Raw genomic sequence first — 14,534 nt, 5'->3', positions numbered from 1 at the left:
GCCTCAGGGATGAAAAGGCAATGTGCATCGTAAAGAATATCTAGCACAGCCTGGCGAAAAGCAGAAATGGAGTGTGCAAATGAGTCCATCAGGCTTCTAGCCTCTGTAATGCTCAGTGGGAAAGTGAATGGCTATAGGCTTGAACTTGACTGTGTTTGAAGCAGATACACCTGTAAAATGCAAAGAGGAAGGGATGTTCTTTGCTTTTTCTTTTTATCTATCTATCTGCATTGCTAATTATAAATGAAAGCGTACCGTATACATTTTTAATCTGGTTTGGAAAAGGATTAATCCAAGCACTATCCTGGCAAGAAGGTAATGATGAGCTAAAGTGATGATATGATTTAAAATTAATGCTTTAAAGGCTATGGAGTAGCAGTGAAGGCTTTGAGAATATAACGTTTGGCTTCATGCAGCCAGTATTAGATTTGGACCTTTCTACAATGTAGTTGTGTTTAGAGATGATCTAGAAACAGTATCTTTCCCTATTTAGTCGAGTGTTTGCCAAGCATGGCATCACCAGGACTCCACCATACAACATGATATTATAGTTGTGTTTAACTGAAATTGTTAAATAGCTGTTGCTGCCCAGCTCCAGCAACAGCAGTCTGTTGCAGAGCACAAAAAACACAAGGTACATGTAGCAGTGACATCCAGAAGTTGTGGATTACTGCAGGCATCTGTGTTCCATCATCAGTCAGTGTAAGTTGTGCTTTCTGTCATCCCAACAGAGAGAGATTTTAACCAAGAAAGCAAGGGAGGGAAAAATGAAAGATGTATGGCAGCCTGTAAAACTGTCTTTTAATCTGTGCTTCTCTGAACATCTGCCATCACATTTGCCACGGGATTATTGACTAGATATATAGCATATTAAAAGGATGTTATATGGAGGATTGTGTTTCTTGTATTTATCCTCTAGATTTTACTTTGCTTGAAACTTTTGGCAGAGATGTTATTCTCTTAACGGGTTTCTATTCTATTCTATTCTAATAATTCTATTAACAGGTTTGATCCAGGGATAGTTTTTGAGCTTCTTATCTAAAAGTGTTTTATCAATCTAAATAATACATTTTTTCAGTATGACTTAGGCTTATCCTTGCTTTATGTAATGTGATTTGCAAAACAAGAAGTTGGAGTGTATCTGGCTTTAGGTCACTGATTACAGCTAAACAGGCTTTTCTAGTGCAATGTGTTCAGCAAATTAAGATCTCTGAGAGCTTTTAAGAATTCAGATCAAAATTGAACTTAACCATCTTGTGGTTTAATAAAAAAGACTTAATACTTTTATCTGATGATATGGTTGAGAAATCTATCTTAAACACTTTAAAAGTATAGTTGTCTTACTTGCTTCTTGCTAGAGGAGTTTTTGCATTGTGAAAGTTACCTATACAATATCTTTATTCTGGATTAAAATATGTAGCAAATTATCGATTATCACAATATGTAGTCTAGTTTTGTAACTGATAATTAAATGCAGTGTTGTAGTTTTGCATTTTTTTTTTTAATTGCCTTCCTCTTCTTCTCCTGGATACAGTATTCTTAATTACATTTAAAACATATCTGAAAATTAAGATTCTATCTTACGTCATATAAATAAACGCTGAAAGGTTTCTTAATTTAAACAGTAGATTGCCTACATAGTTTGTCATGTCAAGTGTTTTCCACCACCTGTGTCTGATAGCAATTAGACTTTATCTTAGAGGAAAGGCAATGTCTCTATGGCCAGGACAATCTGAAATAATGGCAAGGAAGTTGCCAGGGATGCTGAAAGTGTTGCAATCCTAGTGCTCCCAGCACTGCACTGCGCAACTTATTGTTTCACCCTTCTTTTTCTTTGCTAGATCACTCCTGAGAAGTGGGATGAAACGTACAGGATGAAGCTGGGTGGTGCTTCTAAAGTCTTACTCTGTCTTGCATCAACCAAGCCAATTTTCTTAAAGATCAGGGCAAACTTCTGTACGTGATGCAGCTGCAATGTTGGTATAACCCTAGGAGTTGCAGTGAAGCTTGTGATCTTCATTCCTTGTATTGCTTCCATCCGCAAGGGCAGTCACACTTCATGTCATGTGTTTAGTCGAACGCTCCAAGCCTGTAATTAAGGACAAAACAGATTTAGCCAAGAGTAGATTATAATATTGTGACTAACTCATGGACTGTAATAAAGAGCAGAGCAATAAGAAGGTTCTTTAAAAGGTGTGATCACAGGAGAGAAATACGATTATCATTTCTGAAGTAATGTCTTATTTACTTGAAACCTGACACTTTTTTTCCCCACTTGCATATCATTTTTGTGTAATGGCATGGTCACAACAAGAAATAGTAGAGAATGAGAGATGATATTTTGTAAACCATTGAGTTCTGCACCTGGAAACAATGCTGGAGGTAGCATATCATGTGCTTAGGCCATTACAAGGTAGCACAGGTGGGGCAATCAGCAGTGCTTCCAAGTGTAGGTGTATGCAGTAGTAATAAACAGGAAACTTCTCAGAAAAACCCAAGGGGACACAGTTCTACAGCCCAGCAGTGACTTCAACTCATTGGAACCTAAAGTACAAGAGAATCTGAAGGCTCAGCTTTGATAATATTTTATTTTTATTTTTTAAAGCCTTGCTTACAAGTGATGTGCTGCAGAATATCTGGAGGGCCACGTATGTTCTGAAGGTGTCATTGGCAGGTAGATGAATCCTTCAGGACAAAAGCACTTCATCCATTTTTCTTTAAATGGTACTCTATATATTTCAGTTGTAAGCACTGTAACTTCCTTTTTCACTAGTTGAAAGAATGCTTGGTAGTTATCCAGATGCAGATGTCAGGGGCTGACCTCTGAACCCTGCCAACCCTTAGCAGCTGCTTCACTGTCGGGTGCAAAACTCTCCAGCTTTAATAATGAAGACATTTTTCATGACCAATCCTGAGCAGTATTGAATCGGTAGATGTTGACATCACTTTCATTTGTTACACCAGCACTGAAAGTAACTACGTCTGACGTCCAATCAGATCCAGATTTGCCCTGTTTGACAATTTCTGTTATGCGGGCATTTTCTGATATGAAGCGATGTTGCTGTCTGTTGCTCCAGACGTGCCCGTACCCAGGCGGTATGTGCCCACGTACTCCCTCCCAGCACCTCCGTGTGCCCACTATCTATGTGATGTTGGAGGAGCCATCAGTTAGTTGGGATTGTGTATTGTATGATTTGGAGCTCCTAATCCGATTTTATTTACTCTTTAAAGAAAAAAAAAAAAAAAACACCTTCAAATAGTCTGGGTTTTCTTCCTGAATAAACCTACGATTGAAGAATTCAACTAAATTATATTTTGATGTCCAGTGCATTTACTCAGTACTTTCTGTCTGGACACAGAGAAGATGCATTTTATTATTGGAAAATAATATGGCCATTTAGACAATCACCCAGGCGTATTTGTGTTGGCAGTTTTATTTTCTGGGCATAACAGTTCTGTTTCCTTTTTATACCCATTTATGCAGAGATTAAATCATCTCCAATCAGTTTTTAAGGGCTGTGATGCTCAAGTTATTCTGTTTTATGCAGTTTTGGGTTGCGTGGATTTAGGCAACCTGTCATTTGTAACCTGGCTTTATTTAAGTAATCATTCTCAAATCGCAAATGTAATTGAACTTCTAGCACATAAACAATTAAAACAATATAAATAAAACATTTCTTTTTTTTCTATATAAATAAAACAATTCTTTTCTTTAAAACACACTTCAAATGAGTAACTTGTCACTGTTTAAATCCCAGTTGCTATCCAAACAGGAATATATAAATGAAAACAACAACAAAAAACAACAAACCCAAACAAAACCGGCAGAGTAGTTGCTTCCTTCATTAAATCAATTTGAGACGAGCAGATGCCAGGTTTATGGAGAAGGGGTTGAAGGCTCATTTTGCTCGTGTGCCTATAGGACTAAGGGATGCACAGAATCTGCACAGAGAAGTCACTGTAACGGCCAGCTGTGGCCACCCTGGCTCTGGGGACAAGGGGCAGGTCTCCAGCTCAGGTTTCAGTTGCTCCTCTGGCTTTTTGCAATTGGAATTGACAAAACTATTGTGAGTCTGAGAACCCAATTTGGTGCTCATGGAAAAGTACCAGCTGAAGCTGGGTGACTCGCCTCTGAGTCTGTGGCTTGGAATTTGCAGCCCTTAAGAATATAATTTTACATCCAAGGAGGGCTGTGGGGATGGATGTTGGTTTGCCTCTGATGCGCAGATATTCTGAAAATGCCGAAATCCCTTGTAAAAGTGATGTTAGGGCATGTGATGGAACTTGTGTGGTTGCTATTTCTGAATCATCTTGATTTATGTATTATGATTTGGACTCCAATAAAGCCTAAAAAGCACAGCCTTTTCAGGAGCAAATAATTAGTGTGATAGCTAAACCGAAGCGCAGCCTTGTGTGTCTGTTTGTGCATTAGCTTAGTAAACTGGAAAACTCTTTTCTGGCATTCATCACCCAAATCTCAGCTTCATTCACTTAACACATTAAGCACAAGATGGTCCTTTTTCAAAGGTAAAGGGAATATTTCCCAAAGCTATGTGTGTGTGTCAACTTATTATAGGCACCTGCTACAGGGGACTTTTTCCCTTCTGCAGCAAAGAAATTGAACTTTGTCTACTCTCCACCTTCCCTGTCTCTAGCTCCATTTTCAGTTCTGCATCTGTCTTTGGGCAATGTTTATAAGCACTGTTGTCTTCTCTTCTTACAAATCAGGTCTGGAGTATGCACTGAAGTCTAGCAAAGTACAACTAAGGTGTTTTTGTTTTCTTCCTTGTTGTGATAGTGATGCTTCAAGAGACTTCAGAGATGCTTTGAACTTGCCAGGCCTGTAGCAGCCCTGTGAGAGAAGCAGCCTTACCAAACAGTAAATCCCACACTATGCAGGGTTACAGTATAAACCTTTCTTACAATGAAGGGATCCCATGGGGATAAATCAGAGCAGTGCAGAACAGCTTCAGAGCAGTGCCGAACAGCTTCAGAGCAAAGCTGCTCTTGAGGGCAATGGTATTTTTACTGTCTAGGGAGGAACTCAGACTGTTGGCATCTTCATGCATTCAAGCCCACAGAAAACAAAGTTGTGTTGCAAGAGTGCTGTTGAGCAAGAAGCAATCCTATAATTACATTATGAAGTGTACAGAGGAAAGAGTCCTGAATTCCAGCTCCTAAAATCCAGTTCGTGCTCCTTGGTTGCAAAACACTTGCTACTGAGCCTTTCTTTGTTCTCTGTGTCTCATCCCCAGGCAAACTTAAAGGGGAAGAGAGTGAATGGCTGAAGGGAAGGCTGGTTGTCTGCTTAGGAAGCTCTTTAGGGAACGGTACCACCAAGTTCAATAACTGAAGTATACAGCGCAGAGAAATTGCACAGTGGGGCTCTATAAATGTATACGCACACGTATGTATATATGCTCCTTCCATTCATTCCTCAAGTAGTTAAAGACAGGTAATTCTCTGCCTTATTTGTTTTTTTCGTTTGTTTGGTTTTTGATTGTTTGCTTGGTTTTAGTGAGTTAGTATGCTGATCTATCAGTGTTCTTTTGATCTCAGACTGTGATCTGCTTGGAACTATTTAACCTCATAGGTGTTTTGAAGCTAGCATGTGAGCATAGATCAGAAAATCCTTTAAAGTCTCCATATGAATTAAAATATTCTGGTGGTGAAATATTTTGCTCTGGACATTTTCATCAACACATGAGATATTTAAGAAGTGCTCATCTTTTATTTCTGGCAGAATTGAAGTATTGGGTGGTCAGTGACTTTCTTGTTTCTGTGGCATCTCTTAAAATATGGATTAGAATCAAATTGAAGTGTATCATGCCAAGCTTTTTCTGTTTGGTTGTAGACAGCTATCTCATACATACCTGAAAGGTTATGTAAGAGTAATGGGTTTGTATGTGTGTAAAGATGGACAAGTGAGCAAAAACTTGTGCGATCCCTTCTTAGGTACTGCACTTGGGCTAGCCTTAGCCTTCATAAGGCAGGGGGCCACATATTAGTTGATAATTGTTTTGATTCTGTTAAATAAACAAATTCAGATAAATATTTTGGAGGTGGTTACAATTAATAAATGAGATATAGTAGTAGTAAAAGATTTGTATTTACACGTGGTACTGTCCATTCATGTAGCAAAATACATTCGTTTTTGTCAGCTTCCCCTGCTTACATTGTCCTCCAAAACATACTGGTTACCAATGTCCAAAAATGCCTGTGAGTCTTTCAGATTTTTCCAGGAGTTTTTGCTAACTCATTCTGTGTGGTGTGCTGATGCTGTCCACATGCTACAGATCAGTAACCGAGGCACAGTTAGGGGACATTTAATGGCCAGCTAAGAAGTAAGCATAGCGCTGCATCTTAACTTTCAATTCACTGGCCCATCTGATCTCCACACTTCACTGTTCTTTTGTGTTTTTATGAAAATTTCCGTTGTTCAGCACTCCTACAGCACGGAAATCAATGTTTTCTACAGTGTTGATTTTTTTTTTTTTGTGAGAGTAGTAATAAAGCAAGCAGAAAACAATTTCATGGCACTATCAAGAAAGACAAAACATGAAATATATTGTCTAAGAGTAAAGTGTATTCACTGCCCGAGTAGTCTGTTCTGACAGGTAGATCACCCCCAGTCACAGCAGTGAAGGCTGGAGAATGAGTCCCATATGGCTTGTCTGTGCTAGGCACTGCAACTTGGGCTACACGAGGGTTTGAGTTAGCTGGCTGCAGTGCCCACATGCTCCCTCCTAGCATCTGTAGCAGCATGTAAGAGAATGATCTCTGATGACTCCAGTGACTGCTAACTTGTCAGGGTTTGGTGCACCTTCTGAATAGTTGGTGAGACAAACAAAAATGTATGTCCTAAAAATACTGTGCTCTGAATCTGTTTTAAGCATCTTATATTAATGTGTTGAAACGATTTGCACAGACCCTTATCTGGACCTGTTGCCTATCAAGAAGCCATAGCATCAATAGGATTTCAGGCACGCGGCATTTCTTCAGTTGGCCTTCAGTTCTTTAGGGTGCAATCAGATTCAGGCTTTTGGGGCCTCATTGCAATCATAAAAAGACACTTCCTTGATCTTGTCAGATATATTCTAACTATTAGTTGGGCATAAATTAAGCAGTAGGAATAAAATAGTTGTTGCATCCTGTGATAGGGCTGTCTATATATTGCTCATTTCTCTAGTCTTAGAGATCTTCAAAATATCCCCATGATAAATTTCTCTCCTACAGAGGAATTAAGAGGTGTTCTACTTTGATATTTCTTCCCAGCCTCAGAATGCCTGCATCTTTAGTTTCATCTTCGCAAATGCATTCTTATTCTATCTGTGTTACCTAATATAAAGTGTGAGATATGAATATGTCTAAGCTGGGAATTTACTTAATCCTTTATAACTTTTTCCTCCTCTTTCTGTTTTATAGAGGACAGTGTGATTTTTGAGCTGTAAAAAGTCAGAACTTTCCTCCTGAGAAGCACCCTAATGTTCTGCTCCCTGAATTAACCTTAAGAGAAGAACTTGGCTTAATGGCTTTAGATTTCATACTAATTGGTTTGCTCACCTTTCTTTCCTTGACATCTCTAATCACCACATTGAAGTTATGAAAGCTTCCTCCCCCCTTGTTTTTAAGACTGTATAGGCAAGAGTCTGTCTAGATGACCATCAGACTTGTGGAGAGGTTTTCTACCTATGTGAAAACAGTTGCTGTTGCCTAATCCATGTTCTAGTTGCTTCCTCTTTGAGTCTGCTGTATCTCATTATTGTGTGGCACATGCATGTGTTGCATGGCATCTCACACTGTAGACTTTACTTCAGGACTTTGTGTCCACTAGAACAAGTGCTTCATCCAAGAGTTTCTGGAAAATAAAATTTAAATGACTGGGAACACTTTGCTCTTTGGAGCAAACCCTTTTGAGATGATATCAAACGTTCTGTACCTTGCATACATTTTATCACTTAGACTGAAATGCTGTATGCTGCTTTCTAGAATTGGCATCACACCCATCAAGCTATAATTATGAAGAGGCGTCTTCCCTCCTTTGAAGGTAGAATTAAAAGGGAATACTTAAGATGAACTTATACTGCATACTAGGACTTTTATAATTTGGACAGTGTTCTAATAGTGGATTTTTTTTCTGCTTCCCCTCCCATGTGGTGTTGTAGGATGTGGCCAGTACTGACCTGTGTACAGCTGCTGACTCTTGACATGTATAAGTGAAAAAAATCTTTACCACTTTTATACATGGTGTACTTTATATGTGGTGCACATATTTTGGCGTTATGATAATTAAGAGATGTAAATGAGGAGGGATATTGTTACTCAGTGTTACAGATGCTGTTTTACCACCCACCTAAAGCTGAAGAGCTGATGCTGTACTCTGAGACAAATTGCTGGCTTCTGTACAAGAACAGAGCACAGGAAAGGGACTTCTGTGCCTTTCTCTGATAATTCCAGTATATGAACTTAGCTGCATGATTTCTGAAATGTCTGCACCTTGAATAAAACTGGTGTACTGCCTTAAGCTTCTACTACACATCTGAGTCCTTTTACTGAGAGGTGCTCTATAAATATAGTTCTTGAATATTGGTTACACTGATTGCAAACGGTGCAATAGGAATGAGTTTGTGAATAACAATTTCCTGGCAGGTGACTATGGCAATGGCTTCAGATACTGTAGGATGAAGTGCAAATAAATAACAGTATAGCCACAGGGTCAGTGATTTCCACTTTCATTGCTCCCTTCTGAACCAGTTTTGAATGCTGCATTATAGGGTGGCTGTTGTCCTCCAGAGTCCCATGGCCTTCCTCTTGTCCTGCTTTTACTGTAGAAGGGAAAGTTAGAATGGTGGTGTTAGTTACCTTCCTCTCCCTGTCTTCTCTTGTGATTAAACAGCTTTTTGTTTTTGGATTAAACAGTGTTTGCCTCTCAAGGGTGAGATGTCTAACTAGGTGTGAAAGATACTTTTACATATATGTCAGATGCTTTTGTAGATTGGTTTCTGTATCAGACAGAAAAATGTAAGGATGGATGCTGTCTTTAAAACCTAGGTTTGCAGAGAGGGGCTGAGTACCCAAAGCTTTTGTTGTTTTTAGGGAGATGAGAGGTGTACAGGCTCAAATACAACCATGAAGTTGTTGTGTGTTGTTAATGGTTTTATCCTCTCAATCTGGAATCTGACTCTTTAATAGTGCAGATTTGCAGCAGAAACAAAAATATGTTGATGCAAAAGATGAAATTACTAGCGCTCTTTTTTTTTTTTCTTATTTTTTCCTAAGGTAAAACACAAGAAATAGAGCATTAGTGTGAGGGTATGGCATTTGCTTATTGAGTTTGGTACTGTCATGATGATGAAATGGTACAGGATATATTTCACATTAGATCAAAGAAAAAACCTTTGTACATTGTAACTCTTGAACATACACTCTGACACAAATAACCTTCAGTATTTATTATTTTGGTTCTCCTACAGAGGGTTGATAGAAGCAAATGAAATAGGCGAGCATGACATATTGCATAATTAATAAAATAGAGATGTATTTTGTTTAGCAGAATAACAAGGCAGTAAAATTACAACATTGTGGTGCAGTGTACGGTCTATTAGAAAATATTTCTGATATGTTAGCACTCAAATTTTATTCTACTGGTATACTCTATCATTAGTCTGGTACTTTGGGGGTCTTTTGTTGAACTTAGCATACCAAGTTACAGGAAAAGCAAGAAGACAGAAGGGATTCTTGTTAATTATACAAAGAAGCAACCGGTAGCAAGTGAGAAGCATTTTCAGATTGTTCTCTTATTTTTTTGGGTCATGTATTGCTTTTTAAAAGACTTTTTGATTGTTCCTTAACTAGAGGTTTATAGGAAAAACAAGGGAGGCAATTGTGAAATGATTCTGCCAAATTGTTGACTTAAAAACAAACAACAAAAAAAATAAAACAATGAATGTGGTATACCCAAAGTATAAATCAGCAGGTCTGAAGGACATAACCAGTTATTATTAGAGGATATAATTAATGAACTTACTGAACCATTCGTAATGATTTTGAAATAGATAGGTAAGTGAGGCTACAGCAACCTGCTAGATTAAATGAATTGGAATATCAGTATTCAAAGATAAGTTTTCTTTCGTAGATCTGGCTTTAGTACCTAGCAGCACAAATAGAATAAGTAAGTGCCTGATACAAAGTCTTGAAGCCTTTTTTGCTTCTGCTGTTCCCCTTCTTGACTAGGAAAAGAATATCAACAAAAACAGTCTTTATTTAAAATAAAAAATAGGTAAGAATCTAGATCTGGATTTGAGCGATGATGTGCCTAGCTTTCAGTAGAGACCCTCAGAAGTTGAAGTTTAATAGGTTTAATAGGAGTTTAACCTTCTTAGTAATTTGAGACCACAGTGAAAAACTTCAGAACTTCACTTTCATAAATATCAAGTTCATGTGTGATGGTAGAAAATCTTTGTGATGACGCTGTATATATATATACACATATATATAAATTTCAGACAGTCATTCAGTATCAACTATGTCATCTGTTTTATTGAAGTTTCTATTTTGTGTTTCTATGAATATGTAAGGATGAGCTAATGGTAAGAACTGTAAGAATTGGTAAGAATTGTGTTTGATAAGAAAGGGAATTATAAATCATTATTCTTACCATAACAGAATATTGTAGTAGTCTTGAATATAACAACCCATCTGCTGAGTAAACCCTGTCAAATCTACTTCCATTGCAATGCATTCTGAATTTCTACTTGAATGAAATAAGGAGAGACAGACAAGGGAAAGGAGAATATATGAAAACAAATAGTTTGATAGAAAAGATAAAGCAAACCAAAACCCAAATAACTTATTTTGAATAAGAGTATGAGGGAGAGAACTAGGAAGAAAGCTGCTTCATCCTTGAGAAATGGTTGAAAGTAAGTGAAACCAGAGAAAGCTTCTTAAAGAGGCTTGGGTGAAGGTTGTCATCCACATAAAATAGCTGAATCACTGAAAGGACTAAAAAATCTAGAAGTTCGGGATCTTCAAAAGCATCCTTTGGCTTATGTTCTCTTTCATACCTCAATTGACAATTTCACTTTGAAGCATATGAACCTTATTTGCTGTATATTGTTTCTATCCAAAGATAGCTCTGGTATGTCACCAAGTGCGAGGCAGGGTGCTTCACTGGAGGCACAATTAGCTGACTTCACGCTACATATAGGTGTCCTCAAGGCCTGTTATCTCCAACAGGCTGCAAAGAGCTAATAGCAGGGTAGTAACCAGTGTAAACCTGCTCTTTATTACCTCCAAGTAGGTTTTTAGTTCTTACTCAAAGCCAAAATAAGTTGCTGGGGCTGGGCCTGGTGGTGTCAAGTGGCCGAACATGGCAAGGCCTTTCCCGCCTTAGCAACCAACAACACGGGCCTTCAAGAAAGGCTGAGCTGAGTCACCGGTGGAAATGGCTGCTGCTGTCCTGTTGAGTTATATTACAAAAGGTGTTTTATTATCATTATTTTTATTTATTTGTATATTGTATCACCTATTTATTCGTTGTAGTGGAGTGAGTAATTATTTTTGTTGGGCTCTGTGCCATAGTTGAAAAGCCTTTGACATTTGTGTTTCTTGAATTTGCAATTGAAAAGAGATCCTCAAAGCCTTGAATGCAAGAGCTTTGATGTTCTTGAAAAGTGACTTAACAGCAAATAAATAAGTAAAATGTAATGATAAATCAGAGGGTGTTGTCAAATAAGGTGCTGGAGGCATTGGCTTCTGCTCTGGTTTGCTGCCTTCACTAATGACAAGAAAAAAGGAAAGCAATTAATTTGACTGATTCAGGTGCAAATAAGTTGAGAACTAATGAGAAAACAGTGACAATTAGCAGAAGACGAGGTACAGGGTGGGGAAGGACAGCACCATATGATGATGAGTATTTTCTTCTTGGGTAAGAAAGCAACCATGTCAGGGAAAGAGGAATGAAGCAGAGAAATAAGAAACGACATGAGTTTGCATTTCTAAAGAAGACCAGTTTTTACATTAAGGCAGCATAAGACAGACTAATGAAAGTCATGCCTGCATAGAAGATCATGATCATTTCATGCTTCAGAGGAGTGCATTTCATGCATCCTTAGCTGCTTGGGTAATAATTCTTGGTATTGATATCTCAATACCTGAAAGTCGTTAGCAGATCTGAGAGGATTGAAGGGAATAGTGTAACTGAACAGCTCAGAGTGAGTCATCAGAAATACCAAGAGGATAATTTGTATGGCAGATTCAAATGTTTAGTTAAGATGGTAAGAATATTTTTAAAATCCTCCGTAAGTACCTTAAAATGGAGAACAGCATGGAGTGAAGGCCAGGCAGGTTACTTAGGAGGGCCACGTGCTATGTGCTTCTCTGGTAATGCCAGATACAGGAAGCAAGAGCAGACTTCCTTGGCACCTGTTTTTGTAGGAGAGTGGATTGAATTTTCATGTGTTGAAAAAAGATATGGTACCATTCCTAAAGATGAACTTCCTAGCGTCTGTAGGAGTGCAGTTCGCTCTCGCTCTCTCTCTCTCTCTCTCTCTCTCTTTTTTACGATAAGATTACCCATCAACTTTTCCTTAAAGGATTTTGGTCTACTGATGCATGCCTTGCATGTCTTATGTTTGGTGGAATTCAGTTAATAAATGATCATGCTATTGTTCTGTGTGTTAAACGGTGCTTTTGTTAGTGTAGGACGGTTGTGGATAAGGAAATTATGGGAATATAATTGGAATCAGAATTCCTATCTGAAGATATGCTTCTATTGCTGATTTAGGTCTTTCCAGCAGAATGCCACTAAAAACATAGTGGAAATAATGTGAAATAATGCCTGGTTGGTTAGGATGAAAGGCTGAAAGGCTCTTGTTCTGACTTTTTTCCAAAATAAATAATGTGAAATAATGGAAATAGTGTGAAGTAATTTCCATTAATCTGATAGCACTACATTTCAAGAAAATACTTTCTATGCTTTTATAAAACACCAGTTCACTACTAATATGTTTTATTTTTTATTTTTATTCTAGTACATGAGAAACTATAAAGCACCAGTGACAAAGGTTCAAAAATGTTGACAAATAAGTGATTTCTTCCACATGAGAGTAACTGTCTGCTCTATTCCTTGGCAAGAAATTTGAATGTGGAAGGGTAAGCTGTTTCAGTGGTTGCTGTTAACTACTTTATATTAAGTAATATGCTAATATTTGAACTCTTTTGGTTAAGTGGTTGGGGTTTTTTATATAAGACTGTGGAATTCAGGTAAGATTTTTTTTTTTTCTTTTAAAGAACTGTTAACAAAGCCAGATGGCTAAGTTTATAGACTTCGGAAGTTATGGAGGTGCTCAAGTCCACTTTTATTATCAAACAGTACTCTTATTATGGTCAGCCACTGAGTGTGTGGCAGGTCCAAGGTGTTGATTTAAAGCTCTGGCAGACGAAGCTACTGCATTTCAGTAACCATGCTGCTGAGAGACAGTTTGCCTGTTAGCATGACTATTAAAAATTGACTTTTCCTCTTTTTGCACTATTTTTTTTTAAATGTCCCTCCCTTCTCCATGCCTGATAACTCAGCACTTACATTGGAAGCACTGCTGCAGCATCCCTGTTTCTCTTCTCTTTACTGTAGAGAGAAAGGCTTACTTGGATAAACGAAAGGCAGCAGATGTGAGGTTTCCATTGACTTACTGGGGGGGAAAAAAAAAGGCAAAACTCAGTAACTTAGTGTTATGGATGAGGGAGGTGGCTGTGTTATATTTGTCTAAAACATTAAATAATAAAGCTGAATGTTTTGTAAGTGTGGGTAAGGAACTAGGAGCCTTTGGAGAACTGAATATTTTACTTAGCAAGTTTGTACCCAACTTTTGTTTTTCAGACAACTGTTGATAAACACTTGTTTAGCAATCTAAACATTGACAAAAATTTTCTTTTGGCTTGCTTATTTTAGTTGCAGCAATGTGCTTTAAAGCAAGTGTATATTGCTTCATTTGATTATAAATCCAAAAATCCACTCAAGTCCCTCTGAGAAAGTGTAGAGCTTAAGCCAGATTAGACTGAGTCAGTCTGCTGCTTTCCCAGAGGCCACCTTTAAGCACAAAGATGGCTATTGCTATGATACTGCAGCCTCCTAAAAATGCTCCCTTATTTTCATTACTTCTCAAAAAGAAATTGCTAATTTACATTTCCTATCTGACCTCCCTTGTGGATCTTGATGTCCTCAACATTAGGTGTATGCAAATACTAACTAAGTTTCAGTGAAAAGCTCCATGGATTTGGAATTACTGCCATGGCGGCATGTTGTAGGATGATGAAGGATGACTTAAGTTATTACTGTTTTTCCAGAAGTCAATGTGTGTGTGTTTATGATTTCATTTTGGTATTTCCGCAACGAGCCTCAGACAGGTCATCTGATTCTCATTTCCTGGTTGGTTGGGACGAAAAGGCTGAAAGGCTCTTGTTCTGCCTTTTTTTCCAAAATAAAACAGAAGAGATATAAATCCTTAGCTTTCTTCCTTAGACTGTTTCACTACTTG

General features: G+C 38.0%; 1 protein-coding gene across 7 annotated transcripts in view; it reads left to right on the top strand.

Annotated features, from left to right (window-relative positions):
• GULP1 (GULP PTB domain containing engulfment adaptor 1) overlaps nt 1–14,534 on the top strand; it is a 150,568-nt gene that overhangs the window by 38,132 nt on the left and 97,902 nt on the right. Inside the window, exon 2 of one of the 7 annotated variants that reach the window (XM_048058442.2) lies at nt 13,032–13,152. The exons of the other annotated variants lie outside the window; for them this stretch is intronic. The gene's annotated coding sequence lies outside the window, so the exon portion shown is untranslated. The remainder of the gene's footprint in view (nt 1–13,031; nt 13,153–14,534) is intronic. 7 annotated transcript variants of the gene reach the window in all.

The sequence above is a fragment of the Anser cygnoides genome, chromosome 6 (genome assembly GCF_040182565.1).
Source record: "Anser cygnoides isolate HZ-2024a breed goose chromosome 6, Taihu_goose_T2T_genome, whole genome shotgun sequence".
Taxonomy (NCBI): domain Eukaryota; kingdom Metazoa; phylum Chordata; class Aves; order Anseriformes; family Anatidae; genus Anser; species Anser cygnoides.
Note: the sequence above shows the minus strand (reverse complement) of the source record. Positions and strands in the feature narration are given on the sequence as shown.